This window comes from Bombina bombina, chromosome 4 (genome assembly GCF_027579735.1).
Source record: "Bombina bombina isolate aBomBom1 chromosome 4, aBomBom1.pri, whole genome shotgun sequence".
Taxonomy (NCBI): domain Eukaryota; kingdom Metazoa; phylum Chordata; class Amphibia; order Anura; family Bombinatoridae; genus Bombina; species Bombina bombina.
Genome location: NC_069502.1, coordinates 578,408,845 through 578,426,149, shown reverse-complemented (window position 1 = coordinate 578,426,149; position 17,305 = coordinate 578,408,845). Strand labels below are relative to the sequence as shown.

At 42.1% G+C, this 17,305-nt stretch overlaps 1 protein-coding gene across 1 annotated transcript in view; it reads right to left on the bottom strand.

The window, feature by feature from the left end:
- The window catches only part of MANEA (mannosidase endo-alpha), a 138,813-nt gene that overhangs the window by 81,556 nt on the left and 39,952 nt on the right, over nt 1–17,305 (bottom strand). The window lies entirely within an intron of this gene.

Genomic DNA, 17,305 nt, shown 5'->3' with positions numbered 1-17,305 from the left:
GGTCTTTGCAAACCTGTAATAGCAGCGCTATAGGGAGGTGAGCGGTGACAATAACTTGCAAGTTAGCACCGAGCAGCTCTTACCACAAAACTCGTAATCTAGGCAAATATTAATTAGGGGATAATGCCACCACTGAAGTCCCAAATAGTAACCCACACCTACAAATGCTAGCAGAATATTAGGCAAACTTAGTATCCAGAGGTAAAAAGACTGATCTGGGGGGCGGAGCCAACTACCAAAGGAGAAGGACGCTTCACAGCAGAGCTCCTGAAGTTTGATCGATAAAGCTTTAACTTATGGAATCCTAGGACCCAATATCTTCTTCATATTTTGCTCTTAGGATGGAGGACTTTTCCACACACATTTTTTCTTTACTGGCAGGCTTGCTTGATAAAGCTGACAGTCAATTTAGCAGCTTGCGGTCCATCTTTACAGAGCTACGCAGCCAAGATGGCGCTTCTCACCTACTCAAATCTGACATCCTCATGGTGAGTCGGACAGAAGACTCACTGGTTGCTACACCTTGGTCTGAACAATTACAAGAAAGGCAGCCTAGTGGGAACTCGACCTGCATTTTATTGGGAACTACAAATGGCAACCCGATACCATCATGTACAGCTGACACGCTCCACATGGCTACTGTCGAATCGGGATCAGCAGGACTCCCCCAGATCATGACTGCGTGGCGGCCGCTGCCCACTATGCCTCCTCGTCTAAGCCTACAATTGCCCCTGAGCCATAATAATCTTAAGACACTGAGCAATGCAAGAGATCACTGTGGGCAATTGATGGAGCACTTGCACCAGCCGCTCATAGCACTCACCGCTCTGAACATTACTGGAGCAGGAATACCGGCGAAAGCTTCAGTGCGGTTGTCCACTATTAGTAAGCGATCTCAGCGGAAGGGAGCCACGGAGGAGACTCAATATAAAAACCCAGGAGTTAAAAGTAAGGAAACACGGAGTTCCGTACCGGCAAGGAAACTAACCTCTCACAAGTGGGACTTGTTTACTTGGACTGCCCAGTGCCATGATTCCTGGCTGCGAAAATACTCGGATACATTTGACTACCTTGTTTTTAAAAGCCTGTATAAGAATGAAGGCATCGGCTAAGATCCCTAAAGTTGTTGTGGTGCCGGATGTTCACCTTTAACATTTAATGAGTTAAACCTCTTTTTTGCTATTTAGAACTTTGATGTTGACTTTTCGTTCAACAGTTTTGTTTATCTACATTTCCTGAGCCTTCATGTTTTAATGATCTTTATTTTCTTATGTTGACCTCATGTTCTACTGCATTTACAAGCCTATTTCTATGGTCTGCAAACACAAGTTTCTTCTGGCAAATGTACAGGGATGAGGAATTCTAAACTGGATGCAAGAATACACATATACATTCCTAGATGACTGAAATATAGCCTTGTTAAAATAAGTTTGCTTATCAATGTTATATTTGCTAGCAGCCCTCTACAATTGTACTAAGTTCTTTACTTAATGTCCTTTATGGATAATATTAACAATGCAATGTCTTATAATAGAAGCTCTACATCTAAAGCAACTGCAGGGGCAGTCACATCTGTTATAACACCATAGGTATATGATGTTACTTTTGAGGAGCACTACCTGCAGCGGCCCTAACTTTCTCTACTATAGCCTTCAGGTTATATCTTTAGACCAATTTAAACATCTTCTCCTTATAATCAGGCTTAACATGAGATCAACCCTTACTCCCTCACACTCTAGCCGTAGAAACCACGAGTAGTCGACATTTTATACATCACAGCTTTGATTTAAACATACTTACTTACCTCTGAGTATTTAGCAAAGATACCCTAGTTATTCCAAATGTAAGCCTTTACAGCCATCTACCAGTATCTCTGCATAAGGGTATATAAAGGTTATTTTCTTGCTTTTTAAATATGTGAATGATTGATTTATATGTTTGAGGTCTACTTTTGCTCACTACTTTATGTATATGTACAGTACCTTCCTAATTTAACAGTGAGATCCTACTGTAATAGTCATGATACCCAGATCAGATGAGGTTCTCTTCATTCTCAGACATGAAAACACAGTCATCCCTTCAAGAATCCACCCTTCTATGTATAAATAATACGACCCTCACTCACTCCTTTCACCTCATCGTACTCTCATATGAGTCTTGTTATTTTTAGGGGAACCATCCTATAATGTCTATGACTTCACTCTTGCCTCTGAGGCTTGGATATCTTAACCAACTGATATGGAGACACTTATTATCACTTTGCAGACTAGCACTTCTCTTAGAGTATTCCTTATATCTATTGTATAAGCTCACTCACTAGTTGTCTCCTATTTCAGAGGTAATTTTATTAATTTCAACATTTACCTTATGTCCTACATAGACTTGCACTGAGAGGCCATTACCCTATCTATTAGAGTAGTTATAGAAGGTTTTTTCTTAATTAGGGTTTACAATGCCTAGAGGAACTTAGTTATGTTTACTCCATTGAGACATGTATAGACACATCATATAGTATTTAAACCTCCTGATTCAATTGCTTAATCCCCAATAGGTCTGCAGATCTAAAAGACTTGCTCGATAGTCAATCTAAGTAGCTCCGCAATCTAACTAGAACTGCAAAACTTTCAAAGCGGTTAGATCCTCAGATAGTATTAGTTTGGAACATATAGTATCCCAAAGGGGGCAAGGTACAGTACCTTACTTCTGAGCTGTAACCAAGGGAAGCTTTTCACAAACCTGCCTGGCTGTCTCAGCGTCTGTGTTCCTTTTCAAAGCCGTTAGGTCACATGTATCAATGTGTCATGGCACTCCTATTGTATCAGGTAGATATTTTTTTAAATCCAAGCTGGTTCACTTCCTCAAAGATGACATGATATAATATTGAGGCATCCGCTCTTTAAGTGCTAATAGCACGCAGGATGGGTATTAGGAGATCTTGTCTTTGGGTATTTGTATACCGGTATTGGAGAGTGAAACTGCCAAGGATTCCTGAAGTGTAAAAGTGCACAACACTGGTCCGTGTTAGTGACTAGATTAGCATGAACTGCACCACATCAATGCGTTTGAAACAGCCCTCATGCAGGGAAAAACTTTATTAATTTTTTTAGGAGTCTCAGCGACAGTAGTGTCGGAGTCCTCCAAAGTAGCTAGAACCTCTTTCAAAAGTAAGCGGAGGTGTTCAAGTTCAAAATTAACCTCCTCTGAGTCCACTGTACTAGCAACAGCAGATTAAGAATCAGAGATCTCACCCTCAGAAGCAACTGAGGAATGTTCCTCCTAAGATAACAGACTGACTAACGCAGCCGTGGCGGAGTCAGAACTCTAAGGTTTAGTAATGTTCTTTATTTTCCTATTTCTCTTACCAGCAATAAGTAAGGCAGATAAAGCTGCAGAAACTGCAGAAGTCAATTGAGCAGCAAAATCATCTGGTAAATAGACACCTCGAGGAACTGATTGAGAGGAACCGCAGGGCACTGCTTGTGAAACTGCTAAAGCTTGGGACATTTGAGGGGAAAGCTGATGTATAGTACAGACAACATTATCCTGAGAGACAGATAGCTATGAGAGTGTAGCTTTATCTTTAGACAATAACATTTTATTTAAACATGTGGAGTGAAACTGGACAGGAGAAATAATCTGAGCCTCTAAGCAATATAAACACTTGTCAAAAGACATAGCTAAAGTTGCATCAGGTCCCTAGTATTAGCAATTGGGGCCCAAAAGTAATTATCTAAGTCTCCATGCCATTGGAAAGAAATACAATACTTAAAAAAGTAGAGGTTTTTGGTCACAAGCCATTACATTCCATCATGCTCTCCGCCAGTCTTTTACATTGCTGTTAAAATTGCTGTTGGGTGACTTTATACCACTACTGGAGCAAACGTTCAAGAAGCTTGTAACCATCCATCTTCCTCTTGATCATATTCCAGAGGTTTTCAATGTGGTTCAGGTCTGGAGATTGGGCTGGCCATGATAGGATCTTGATCTGTGGTTCTCCATCCACACCTAGGTTGACCAGGCTGTGTGGCATGGGGCTTCCTTCTGATCTGACAATGTTCCCCAACTCTTAGGATTGTTGTTTCCAGAAGGACAATGTTCTATGCCACACAGCCAGGTCAATCAAAGTGTGGATGAAGGATCACCAGGTCAAGACCTTGGGACCTATTTATTAACGGCCGTATTGCCCCTAATGCGTCCGTTTCCACACGAGCCTTCAGGCTTCCCAGAAACAGGAGTTAGAAAGCAGCGGCCTTAAGACCTCTGCTCCTTAACTCGTACACCACCTCTGAAGCAGCGTACAGCAATCAGCCCGATCACATACGACCGGGTTTATGAACACCCCCTGCTAGCGGCCGATTTGCCGCAAATCTTCAGGGGGCAGCATTGCTCAAGCAGTTTACCAGAAGTGCTTGTGCAATGATAAATGCTGACAGCGTATGCTGTCTGCATTTATCGATGTGCGACTGACATGATCGTTACAGCGGATCATGTCCATCCGCACAATGGTAAATCTACCCCCATGGCATAGCCAGCTCAATCTCCAGACCTGAACCACAGGTTTATGACTATCTGTTCATTAGTCTGCTGCTCATTCGGCAGTGGCCTAGGATATATTTTAGGTCTAGTTTTGTCTAGTTCTTTAGATGACGCAACAAAGTTGCTTGCCATCAATTCCTTACAAGGTGGATTTGATTTAAATCCATTTAAAACAACAATTTAAATTGCTAGTCGTCAAGACTCAATTTAAATCATGGTTTCTACCAAAAGGTTTCATTTTTAGAATAAATAACTTAAAATTATTTTCCCAGTTATAGAAAATTACTGATTTAGTTATATCATCAGCTGTACTTTATTGGAAGGAGAAAAATGCTTACCATAATAATAAGAATGTAACCCTTTGGCTGCTAAGCCATTTCCCACCTGGGTGCTAATATATTATTTTTGAAAACATTTTAACTTTTTTTTTTTTACAGACCCCCAACACTTACACTGTTGGAAAGGTTAAGCAATTACCTTTCCAACAATGGGTCTTGGGCGTCTGTAGCTGCTTAGATGCCTGAGACACAGGCTTCTAAGCAGCATGCCCCCTCCTCCTATACTTAACATTGTTAAGTATAAATAAAGTTGCGCAGTTACGTCATCACGTAATTGCGTGTGATGTCACCGCGCATCACGTGAAGCCCCGGCGATGCCTGTCCCTCTACAGGCACGATCGCTGGGGTAGGAGCAGGTAGGAGCAGTAAGGAGCCCCCAGATCTCCCTCAAGGTGGGAGAGTGCTCATGACTGAGCTCAGAGCCGTCATTAGCACTTAAAGGGTTAAACAGTTTTATTAAAACTAAAGAAAAATAATTACCTTAAAGGGATACTAAACCCAATTTTGTTTTACATTTAGCCACCAATCAGCAAGCGTTACCCAGGTGCTGAACCAAAAATGGGCCGGCTCCTAAGCTTACATTCTTGTTTTTCAAATAAAGATAGCAAGAGAACAAAAAAAACTGATAATAGGATTAAATTAGAAAGTTTCTTAAAATTGCATGCTCTATCTGAAGTTCTAAAATTTAGATTTAGTATCTCTTTTATAACAAGAATTTAAATAGTTGTTTTTTAGTAAAACAATAACAATATAGGTTTCACTTTCATTCTAACTGCTCGTCCCACCCTCCTCACACTTAGTTCCTAGTGCTGATCTGTTGCACTTCAAACAATATTCTATTCATTTTGTTCTTGCAACTTAGTAAGGGGTTGATTCTGTGTACATAGAATAGCAGGGGAACAATGGGATTAAAGGGACATACAATTTTAAACAACTTTCCAATGTACTATCTAATTTGGTATACTTTGTTGGTATACCTAAGCAGGCTCAGGAGCAGCAATGCACGACTGGGAGCTAGCTGCTGATTGGTGGCTGCACATGTATGCCTCTTTTACTGGCTCACCCATGTGTTCACCTAGCTCCCATTGCTGCTCCTTCAACAAAGGATACCAAGAGTATGTAGCAAATTTGAAAACAAGAAAATCTGAAAGTTGCTTAAAGTTGTATGCTCTATGTGAATCATAAAATAATAATTTTCATTTTATTTTTTATTTGATAACATTTTTGCTATGAAGAAGAGGAATGTTCTCTCTGCAGACCCAAATTTAAGAATTACAAAACCAAAAGTATATATCTTCTAAATAGAAAAAAAAATAATCTTGCAGAAACCTCTGGAAGAGCATGACATTGTGAATGGATTAATGGAATTAATTTACCAAAAAAAAAGTAAATTTATGCTTACCTGATAAATTAATTTCTTCTATGGTACGACGAGTCCACGGATTCATCCTTTACTTGTGGGATATTATCCTCCTGCTAACAGGAAGTGGCAAAGAGCACCACAGCAGAGCTGTCTATATAGCTCCTCCCTTAGCTCCACCCCCCAGTCATTCGACCGAAGGTACAGGAAGAAAAAGGAGAAACTACAAGGTGCAGAGGTGACTGAAGTTCAAAATCAAAAAATATAACCTGTCTTAAAATGACAGGGCGGGCCGTGGACTTGTCGTACCATAGAAGAAATTAATTTATCAGGTAAGCATAAAATTTACTTTTCTTCTATAAGGTACGATGAATCCACGTATTCATCATTTACTTGTGGGATACAATACCAAAGCTACAGGACACGGATAAACGGGAGGGACAAGACAGATGGTTAAACAGAAGGCACCACTGCTTGAAGAACCTTTCTCCCAAAAATAGCCTCCGAAGAAGCAAAAGTATCAAATTTGGAAAATTTGGAAAAGGTATGAAGTGAAGAACAAGTCGCAGCCTTACAAATCTGTTCAACAGAAGCATCATTTTTAAAAGCCCATGTGGAAGTCACCACTCTAGTAGAATGACCTGTAATCCTTTCAGGAGGCTGCTGTCCAGCAGTCTTGTATGCCAAACGGATGATGCTTTTCAGCCAAAAAGAAAGAGAGGTAGCCGTAGCTTTTTGACCTCTACGTTTTCCAGAATAGACAACAAACAAAGAAGATGTTTGACGGAAATCTTCGGTTGCTTGCAAGTAAAACTTCAAAGCACGAACCACATCCAAGTTGTGCAACAGACGCTCCTTCTTAGAGGAAGGATTAGGACACAGAAGGAACAACAATTTCCTGATTGATATTCCTATTAGTAACAACCTTAGGAAGGAATCCAGGTTTGGTACGCAAAAACACCTATCAGCATAGAAAACAAGATAAGGCGAGTCGCAATGCAATGCAGATAGTTCAGAAACTCTTCGAGCCGAAGAGATAGCAACTAAAAACAGAACTTTCCAAGATAGAAGCTTAATATCTATGGAATGCATAGGTTCAAACGGAACCCCTTGGAGAACTTTAAGAACTAAATTCAAACTCCATGGCGGAGCAACAGGTTTAAACACAGGCTTGATTCTAACTAAAGCCAAACAGAACGACTGAACGTCTGGAACATCTGCCAGACGCTTGTGCAGTAGAATTGATAAAGCAGATATCTTTCCCTTTAAAGGGATACTAAACCCAAATTTTTTCTTTCATGATTCAGATAGAGCATGCAATTTTAAGCAACTTTATAATTTACTCCTATTATTAATTTTTCTTCATTCTCTTGCTATTTTTATTTGAACAAGCAAGAATGTAAGCTTAAGAGCCGGCCCATTTTTATTTAAGCACCTAGATAGCTCTTGTTGATTGGTTACTAAATGTAGCAAACCAATCAGCAAGCTCTACCAAGGTATTGAACTAAAAATGGGCTGGCTCTTAACCTTCCATTCATGCTTTTTCAAATAGAGATAGCAAGAGAATGAAGAAAAATAGATAATAGGAATAATTTAGAAAGTTGCTTAAAATTGCATGCTCTATCTGAAAAATGAAAGAATACAATTGGGTTTTGTATCCCTTTAAGGAACTAGCCGATAGCCCCTTCTCCAATCCTTCTTGGAGAAAGGACAAAATCCTACGAATCCTGATCTTACTCCATGAGTAGCCTTTGGATTCGCACCAATAAAGATATTTACGCCATATCTTCTGACAAATTTTCCTAGTGACAGGCTTTTGAGCCTGAATCAAGGTATCTATGACCAACTCAGAAACCCCGCTTGGATAAAATCAAGCGTTTAATCTCCAAGCAGTCAGCAGCAGATTTGGATGCTGGAACGGACCTTGAATCAGAAGGTCCTGTCTCAGAGGCAGAGTCCATGGTGGAAGAGATGACATGTCCACCAGGTCTGCATACCAAGTCCTACGTGGCCACGCAGGTGCTATCAAAATCACCAAAGCTCTCTCCTGTTTGATTCTGGCAATCAAACGAGGAAGGAGAGGAAATGGTGGAAACACGTAAGCCAGGTTGACCGACCAGGGTACTGCTAGAGCACCCATCAGTACTGCCTGAGGATCCCTTGACCTGGACCCGTAACAAGGAAGTTTGGCGTTTTGACGAGACACCATCAGATCCCATTTTGGAGTGCCCCATTGCTGAATCAATTGTGCAAACACCTCCGGATGGAGTTCCCACTCCCCCGGATGAAAAGTCTGACGACTTAGAAAATCCGCTTCCCAGTTCTCCACTCCTGGGATATAGATTGTTGATAGATGGCAAGAGTGAGTCTCTGCCCATCGAATTATTTTGGTAACCTCGATCATCGCTAGAGAACTCTTTGTTCCCCCCTGATGATTGATATATGCTACAGTCGTGATATTGTCTGACTGGAATCTTATGAATCTGGCCGAAGCCAGCTGAGGCCACGCCTGAAGCGTGTTGAATATCGCTCTCAGTTCTACAATATTTATCGGGAGGAGAGCCTCCTCCTGAGTCCACAAACCCTGAGTTTTCAGGGAATTCCAGACTGCACCCCAGCCCAATAGGATGGTGACCGTCGTCACTATGACCCATGCTGGCCTGCGGAAACACATTCCCTGGGACAGATGATCCTGTGACAACCACCAAAGAAGAGAGTCTCTGGTCTCTTGATCCAGATTTATCTGAGGAGATAAATCTGCATAATCCCCATTCCACTGTTTGAGCATGCATAGTTGCAGTGGTCTGAGATGAAAGCGAGCAAACGGAACTATGTCCATTGCCGCTACCATTAGTCCGATTACCTCCATACACTGAGCCACTGACGGCCGAGGAATAGAATGAAGAGCTCGGCAGGTGGTGAAAATCTTTGATTTCCTGACCTCTGTCAGAAAAAATTTCATGTCCACCGAATCTATCAGAGTTCCCAGGAAGGGAACTCTTGTGAGGTGGATAAGTGAACTCTTTTTTACGTTCACCTTCCACCCGCGAGATCTTAGAAAAGCCAACACGATGTCCGTGTGAGACTTGGCTAGTTGGTAAGTCGAAGCCTGAATTAAGATATCGTCCAGATAAGGCGCCACTGCTATGCCCCGCGGCCTTAGAACCGCCAGAAGGGACCCTAGCACCTTTGTGAAAATTCTGGGAGCTGTGGCCAACCCGAAGGGAAGAGCCACGAACTGGTAATGCTTGTCCAGAAAGGCGAACCTGAGGAACTGGTGATGATCTTTGTGGATAGGGATGTGTAGATACGCATCCTTTAAGTCCACAGTGGTCATATATTGACCCTCCTGGATCATTGGTAAAATAGTCCGAATGGTCTCCATCTTGAAGGATGGGACTCTGAGGAATTTGTTTAGGATCTTGAGATCTAAAATTGGTCTGAAGGTTCCCTCTTTTTTGAGAACCACAAACAGATTGGAGTAGAACCCCTGCCCCTGTTCTGTTTTTGGAACTGGGCAGTTTACTCCCATGGTATATAGCTCTTCTACACAGCGTAAGAATGCCTCTCTTTTTGTCTGGTTTACAGACAATTGAGAAAGATGGAATCTCCCCCTTGGAGGAGAATCTTTGAAATCTAGAAGATACCCCTGGGTTACGACTTCTAACGCCCAGGAGTCCTGAACGTCTCTTTCCCAAGCCTGAGCAAAGAGAGAAAGTCTGCCCCCTACTAGATCCGGTCCTGGATCGGGGACTACCCCTTCATGCTGTCTTGGTGACAGCAGCGGGCTTCTTGGCCTGTTTACCCTTGTTCCAAGTCTGGTTAGACTGACTTGAATTGAGCAAAATTCCCCTCTTGCTTTGCAGCAGGGGAAGGAGGTAGAGGGACCACCTTTGAAGTTTTGAAAAGGAACGAAAATTATTTTGTTTGGTCCTCATCTTATTCGTCTTATCCTGAGGAAGGGCATGGCCTTTCCCTCCAGTGATGTCTGAAATTATCTCTTTCAGTTCAGGCCCGAATATGGTCTTACCCTTGAAAGGGATGGCTAAAAGCTTAGATTTTGACGACACATCAGCAGACCAGGACTTAAGCCATAACGCTCTAAAATGGCAAAACCTGAATTCTTTGCCGGTAATTTATCCAGTTGAAAAGCGGCATCTGTAATGAAAGAATTAGCTGCCATGAGTCCCGCATGGTGTCTAATATGGGAAACATTTTCTTAAAAGTAGGAGGGGGAGTGAACGGAATACCTGGTCTATCCCATTCCTTAGTAACAATGTCCGAAATCTCTTAGGGACCGGAAAAACATCAGTGTAGGCAGGAACCTCTAGAAATCTGTCGATTTTACACAATTTCTCTGGAACTACAACAGGGTCACAATCATCCAGAGTCGCTAAAACCTCCGTGAGCAATAAGCGGAGGTGTTCTAGTTTAAATTTAAAATCTGTCATATCTGTGTCTGTCTGAGGGAACATCTTTCCTGAATCAGAAATTTCTCCCTCAGACTGCAAATCCCTCACCCCCAACTCAGAACAATATGAGGGTACATCGGATATGGCTAATAAAGCGTCAGAGGGCTCAGCATTTGTTCTCACACCAGACCTACTGCTCTTCCCCTGCAACCCAGGCAGCTTAGATAAAACCTCTGTGAGGGTAGTATTCATAACTGCGGCCATATCTTGCAGGGTGAAAGAATTAGACGCACTAGAAGTACTTTGCGTTGCTTGTGCGGGCGTTAATGGTTGTGACACTTGGGGAGAATTAGATGGCATAACCGGATTCCCTTCTGAATCATCCTGCGACATATTTTTAGTAGCTAAAATATGTTCTTTGCAATTTATTGACCTTTCAGTGCATGAGGGACACATGTGGGGGTTCCACAATGGCTTCTAAACATATTGAACAATTATTTTCCTCAATGTCAGACATGTTGAACAGGCTAGTAATGACTACAAACAAGCATGAAAACACTTTATTTAGTGAAAAAAATAATCTGAAAAAACGGTACTGCGCCTTTAAGAGAAAAAAAGCATACACGTTCTGCAAACTGCTTTAAAATGCACCAAATTTTTCAAATTTTTGCATGAAGACTCAATATGTGTAGTTAAGTTTGCCCCACAAGGAAATTTAACATTTAACCCTTCAATGTGCAAACTGGATTGAAATGAGGCCTAAATCCGGAAAAAAACACCCCCAGCACCTTGCCACAGCCCTGCTGTGGCTCCTACCTGCCCTCAGGGATAGTAAATATGGGGTTAAAGCTTCGATTTGGCCCAAAACATTCAGAAGGGCCCTCAGGAGTTGGAGCTTGCTGAGTGAAAACAACTGCGCATCTGAGGCGCAAAAATAGGCCCCGCCCATCTCACTCGATGTCTCTACAGCCTCAAAGAACCGCACCAGAGCGGTTTTGAACTAACCATGTGGGTTCTGAGACCCAAAAAATAAGCCAAGTGTACCCTCAATAATGTTGCCCAAAAACGTTATTGCCCACAAAACTTTAACAGCACTCCCAGTTCATAAAACGTTTGCCCACAAACATTCGAAACTCAGTGTCAACCATTTTTTAATTAGCCCCTTATGCAAGTTTAGTAATGCCTGTCTATAGCTCTTAGGATTACTGCTTACACTTACCCTCATGGGGATACTGTCAGCCTTTCTAAAATACACCGTCTCTCCAGAAAAAATGACTGAACATACCTCACTGCTGTATAGCATGAAAACGTTCCTCACACTGAAGTTTCCTGTACTCCTCAGCCTCTGTGGGAACTGCACTGGATCTTAGTTACAAATGCTAAGATCATCATCATCCACCAGGCAGAAGTCTTCACCCATCTGCTACCTGAGAGTAAATAGTACACACCGGTACCATTTAAAACAAAAAACTCTTGCTTAAAGAAATTAAAAACTAATATTTTATCACCTCTTTCACTTTACCCTTCCTAGTACTTAGAGTGGGCAAAGAGAATGACTGGGGGGTGGAGCTAAGGGAGGAGCTATATAGACAGCTCTGCTGTGGTGCTCTTTGCCACTTCCTGTTAGCGGGAGAATAATATCCCACAAGTAAAGGATGAATCTGTGGACTCGTCGTACCTTATAGAAGAAATTAACATTACAGCCATAATTCTTCATAATTTTAAATGAATCCTTTTTTAAGGATAAATAGCCTTTGGATTATAATGTATTTTAAATAGAAAACTATCTCTAGATAGAATTTTTCTTGCAAAGCATTTTACTTAAAAATATATATATATATTAAAATTAAACAAAAATAATTGATTTGCATCCACCCTGGTCCATAGCATGCTTATCTTAGCTGTTAAAGCAGGCCCAGCACTAGTTTGAACTCAGGTGCAGTAGCAGGTTTGACAATGCCTTGTCTGGGATTCTTTAGAGGCCAAATGAGGCATTCCTGGATGAAGTGTCCTGAACCCCTACAGTAAGAACCAAATGCTTTGAGCCTCTTCTGAGTAATTTCTTCTCTAAAAACACATATGGAGGGCATTAAAAGAAGCAGAAAGTGTAAGGCTTAAAAAATAATTAAGCTAGAAACAACAAACATTAAAATTACTAGTGTAGTAAAATTCTTGATGTAATTAACACTTCTCAATTCAACAAGGAAATAATGCATTTAAAAAAAAAAAAAACAATCTTGTCAGAGTCTGTTACAGGGACGTCTCCCATTAAAAATTCCCACTTTAAAAAAAAAATATGGCATGTGTTAATGAAAAAAAAGTTGTAAAAACTCACCAGAACTTAGTGGAGTTCTTTTGCAAACGTGATATACAAGTTCTGATATATATAGAGACTATACATTACAGTTGCCGAGATTGTTTCTTTTATATATTCATTAATCAACCTAGTCTGGGGTCGGTCGGTCAATAACACCACGCGGCTGTGAACGCAGGAGATGTCTCTCCCATACACGGCTTAGTGTGCACCCTTTCCAGCCAGTGTTGACTACTTTCACTTTCGGCTTCCCCTGGTCATGTGGTATTACATCACGCCACAACGGAGTTTAGGCTTTCAGTGTTCCATAATATTTATGTCTTCTTTTGTACTAGTAGCCAACTCTATATAATTTAGGACATACTCCAGACAGAAAGATCTGCATAATTACCTGCAATTAGTACAAGTGCGCGTAGGAAAGAGAATTTCAGGCTGTTACTTAAAATAACCAGAAAAAGATTTTCTGTATTAAAATAAAAGTTATTAAAGGGACAGTCTAGTCCAAAATAAACTTATGATTCAGATAGGGCATGTAATTTTAAACAATTTTCCAATTTACTTTTATCACCAATTTTGCTTTGTTCTCTTGGTATTCTTAGTTGAAAGCTTAACCTAGGAGGTTCATATGCTAATTTCTTACACCTTGAAGGCCGCCTCTTAAGAATGGCGTTTTAACAGGTTTTTCACCACTAGAGGGTGTTAGTTCATGAATTTCATATAGATAACACTGTGCTCATGCACGTGAAGTTACTCGGGAGCTATCACTGATTGGCTAAACTGCAAGTCTGTCAAAAGAACTGAAAAAAACAGAATTTATGCTTACCTGATAAATTACTTTCTCCAACGGTGTGTCTGGTCCACGGCGTCATCCTTACTTGTGGGAATATCTCTTCCCCAACAGGAAATGGCAAAGAGTCCCAGCAAAGCTGGCCATATAGTCCCTCCTAGGCTCCGCCCACCCCAGTCATTCGACCGACGGACAGGAGGAAAAAATAGGAGAAACCATAGGGTGTCGTGGTGACTGTAGTTAGAGAAAATAATTCATCGGACACACCGTTGGAGAAAGTAATTTATCAGGTAAGCATAAATTCTGTTTTCTCCAACATTGGTGTGTCCGGTCCACGGCGTCATCCTTACTTGTGGGAACCAATACCAAAGCTTTAGGACACGGATGAAGGGAGGGAGCAAATCAGGTTACCTAAACGGAAGGCACCACGGCTTGCAAAACCTGTCTCCCAAAAATAGCCTCCGAAGAAGCAAAAGTATCAAATTTGTAAAATTTGGCAAAAGTGTGCAGTGAAGACCAAGTCGCTGCCTTACATATCTGATCAACAGAAGCCTCATGTGGAAGCTACAGCCCTAGTGGAGTGAGCTGTGATTCTTTCAGGAGGCTGCCGTCCGGCAGTCTCATAAGCCAATCGGATGATGCTTTTAAGCCAAAAGGAAAGAGAGGTAGAAGTTGCTTTTTGACCTCTCCTTTTACCAGAATAGACGACAAACAGAGAAGAAGTTTGTCTGAACTCTTTTGTAGCTTCTAAGTAGAATTTTAGAGCACGGACTACATCTAAATTGTGTAGCAAACGTTCCTTCTTTGAAACTGGATTCGGACACAAAGAAGGTACAACTATCTCCTGATTAATATTTTTGTTGGAAACAACCTTTGGTAGAAAACCAGGCTTAGTACGCAAAACAACCTTATCTGAATGGAACACCAGATAGGGTGGAGTACATTGTAGAGCAGATAACTCAGAAACTCTTCTAGCAGAAGAAATAGCAACTAAAAACAAAACTTTCCAAGATAACAACTTAATATCTATGGAATGTAAAGGTTCAAACGGAACCCCTTGAAGAACTGAAAGAACTAGATTTAAACTCCAGGGAGGAGTCAAAGGTCTGTAAACAGGCTTAATCCTAACCAAAGCCTGAACAAATGCTTGAACATCTGGCACAACTGCCAGTCGTTTGTGTAGTAGGACAGATAAAGCAGAAATCTGTCCCTTTAGAGAACTCGCAGATAATCCTTTATCCAAACCTTCTTGTAGAAAGGAAAGAATCCTAGGAATCTTTATCTTATTCCATGGGAATCCCTTGGATTCACACCAGCAGATATATCTTTTCCATATTTTATGGTAAATCTTTCTAGTTACCGGTTTTCTGGCTTGAACCAGAGTATCTATCACGGAATCTGAAAACCCACGCTTTGATAGAATCAAGCGTTCAATCTCCAAGCCGTCAGCTGGAGGGAGACCAGATTTGGATGTTCGAATGGACCCTGAACAAGAAGGTCCTGTCTCAAAGGTAGCTTCCATGGTGGAACCGATGACATATTCACCAGGTCTGCATACCAAGTCCTGCGTGGCCACGCAGGAGCTATTAAGATCACTGAGGCCCTCTCCAGTTTGATCCTGGCTACCAGCCTGGGAATGAGAGGAAACGGTGGAAACACATAAGCTAGGTTGAAGGTCCAAGGCGCTACTAGTGCATCCACTAGAGTCGCCTTGGGATCCCTGGATCTGGACCCGTAGCAAGGAACCTTGAAGTTCTGACGAGACGCCATCAGATCCATATCTGGAATGCCCCATAGTTGCGTCAACTGGGCAAAGATCTCCGGGTGGAGTTCCCACTCCCCCGGATGGAATGTCTGACGACTCAAATAATCCGCTTCCCAGTTTTCCACACCTGGAATGTGGATCGCAGATAGGTGGCAGGAGTGATTCTCCGCCCATTGTATTATTTTGGTCACTTCTTTCATCGCCAGGGAACTCCTTGTTCCCCCCTGATGATTGAGATACGCAATAGTCGTCATGTTGTCTGATTGGAATCTTATGAATCTGGCCTTTGCTAGCTGAGGCCAAGCCCTGAGAGCATTGAATATCGCTCTTAGTTCCAGAATGTTTATCGGGAGAAGAGACTCTTCCCGAGACCACAGTCCCTGAGCTTTCAGGGATTCCCAGACCGCGCCCCAGCCCACTAGGCTTGCGTCGGTCGTGACGATGACCCACTCTGGACTGCGGAAGCTCATTCCCTGGGATAGGTGATCCTGGGTTAGCCACCAACGGAGTGAGTCTCTGGTCTTCTGATCTACTTGAATCACTGGAGACAAGTCTGTATAGTCCCCATTCCACTGTTTCAGCATGCACAGTTGTAATGGTCTTAGATGAATTCGCGCAAAAGGAACTATGTCCATTGCTGCAACCATCAATCCTACTACTTCCATGCACTGAGCTACGGAAGGACGAGGAATAGAATGAAGAACTTGACAAGCGTTTAGAAGTTTTGACTTTCTGACTTCTGTCAAGAAAATCCTCATTTCTAAGGAATCTATTATTGTTCCCAAGAAGGGAACTCTTGTCGACGGAGACAGGGAACTTTTTTCTATGTTCACCTTCCATCCGTGAGATCTGAGAAAGGCCAGAACGATGTCTGAGTGAGCCTTTGCCTTTGAAAGAGACGACGCCTGTACTCGAATGTTGTCCAAGTACGGTACTACTGCAATGCCCCTTGGTCTTAGAACCGCTAGAAGGGATCCGAGTACCTTTGTGAAAATCCTTGGAGCAGTGGCTAACCCGAATGGGAGGGCCACAAACTGGTAATGTTTGTCCAGAAAGGCGAACCTTAGGAACTGATGATGTTCTTTGTGGATAGGGATATGTAGATACGCATCCTTTAGATCCACGGTAGTCATAAATTGACCTTCCTGAATTGTGGGTAGAATCGTTCGAATGGTTTCCATCTTGAACGATGGTACTCTGAGAAATTTGTTTAGGATCTTTAAATCCAGGATTGGTCTGAAAGTTCCCTCTTTTTTGGGAACTACAAACAGATTTGAGTAAAATCCCATTCCTTGTTCCGCCGTTGGAACTGGGTGTATCACTCCCATCTTTAACAGGTCTTCTACACAATGTAAGAATGCCTGTCTCTTTATTTGGTTTGAGTATAAGTGAGACATGTGGAACCTTCCCCTTGGGGGTAGTTCCTTGAATTCCAGAAGATAACCCTGAGAAACTATTTCTAGCGTCCAGGGATCCTGAACATCTCTTGCCCAAGCCTGAGCAAAGAGAGAGAGTCTGCCCCCCACTAGATCCGGTCCCGGATCGGGGGCTACTCCTTCATGCTGTTTTGTTAGCAGCGGCAGGCTTCTTGGCCTGCTTACCCTTGTTCCAGCCTTGCATCGGTTTCCAGGCTGGTTTGGTCTGTGAGGTATTACCCTCTTGCTTAGAGGATGCAGAATTAGAGCTCGGTCCGTTCCTGAAATTATGAAAGGAACGAAAATTAGACTTATTCTTGGCTTTGAAAGGCCTATCTTGTGGGAGGGCGTGGCCCTTTCCCCCAGTGATGTCTGAGA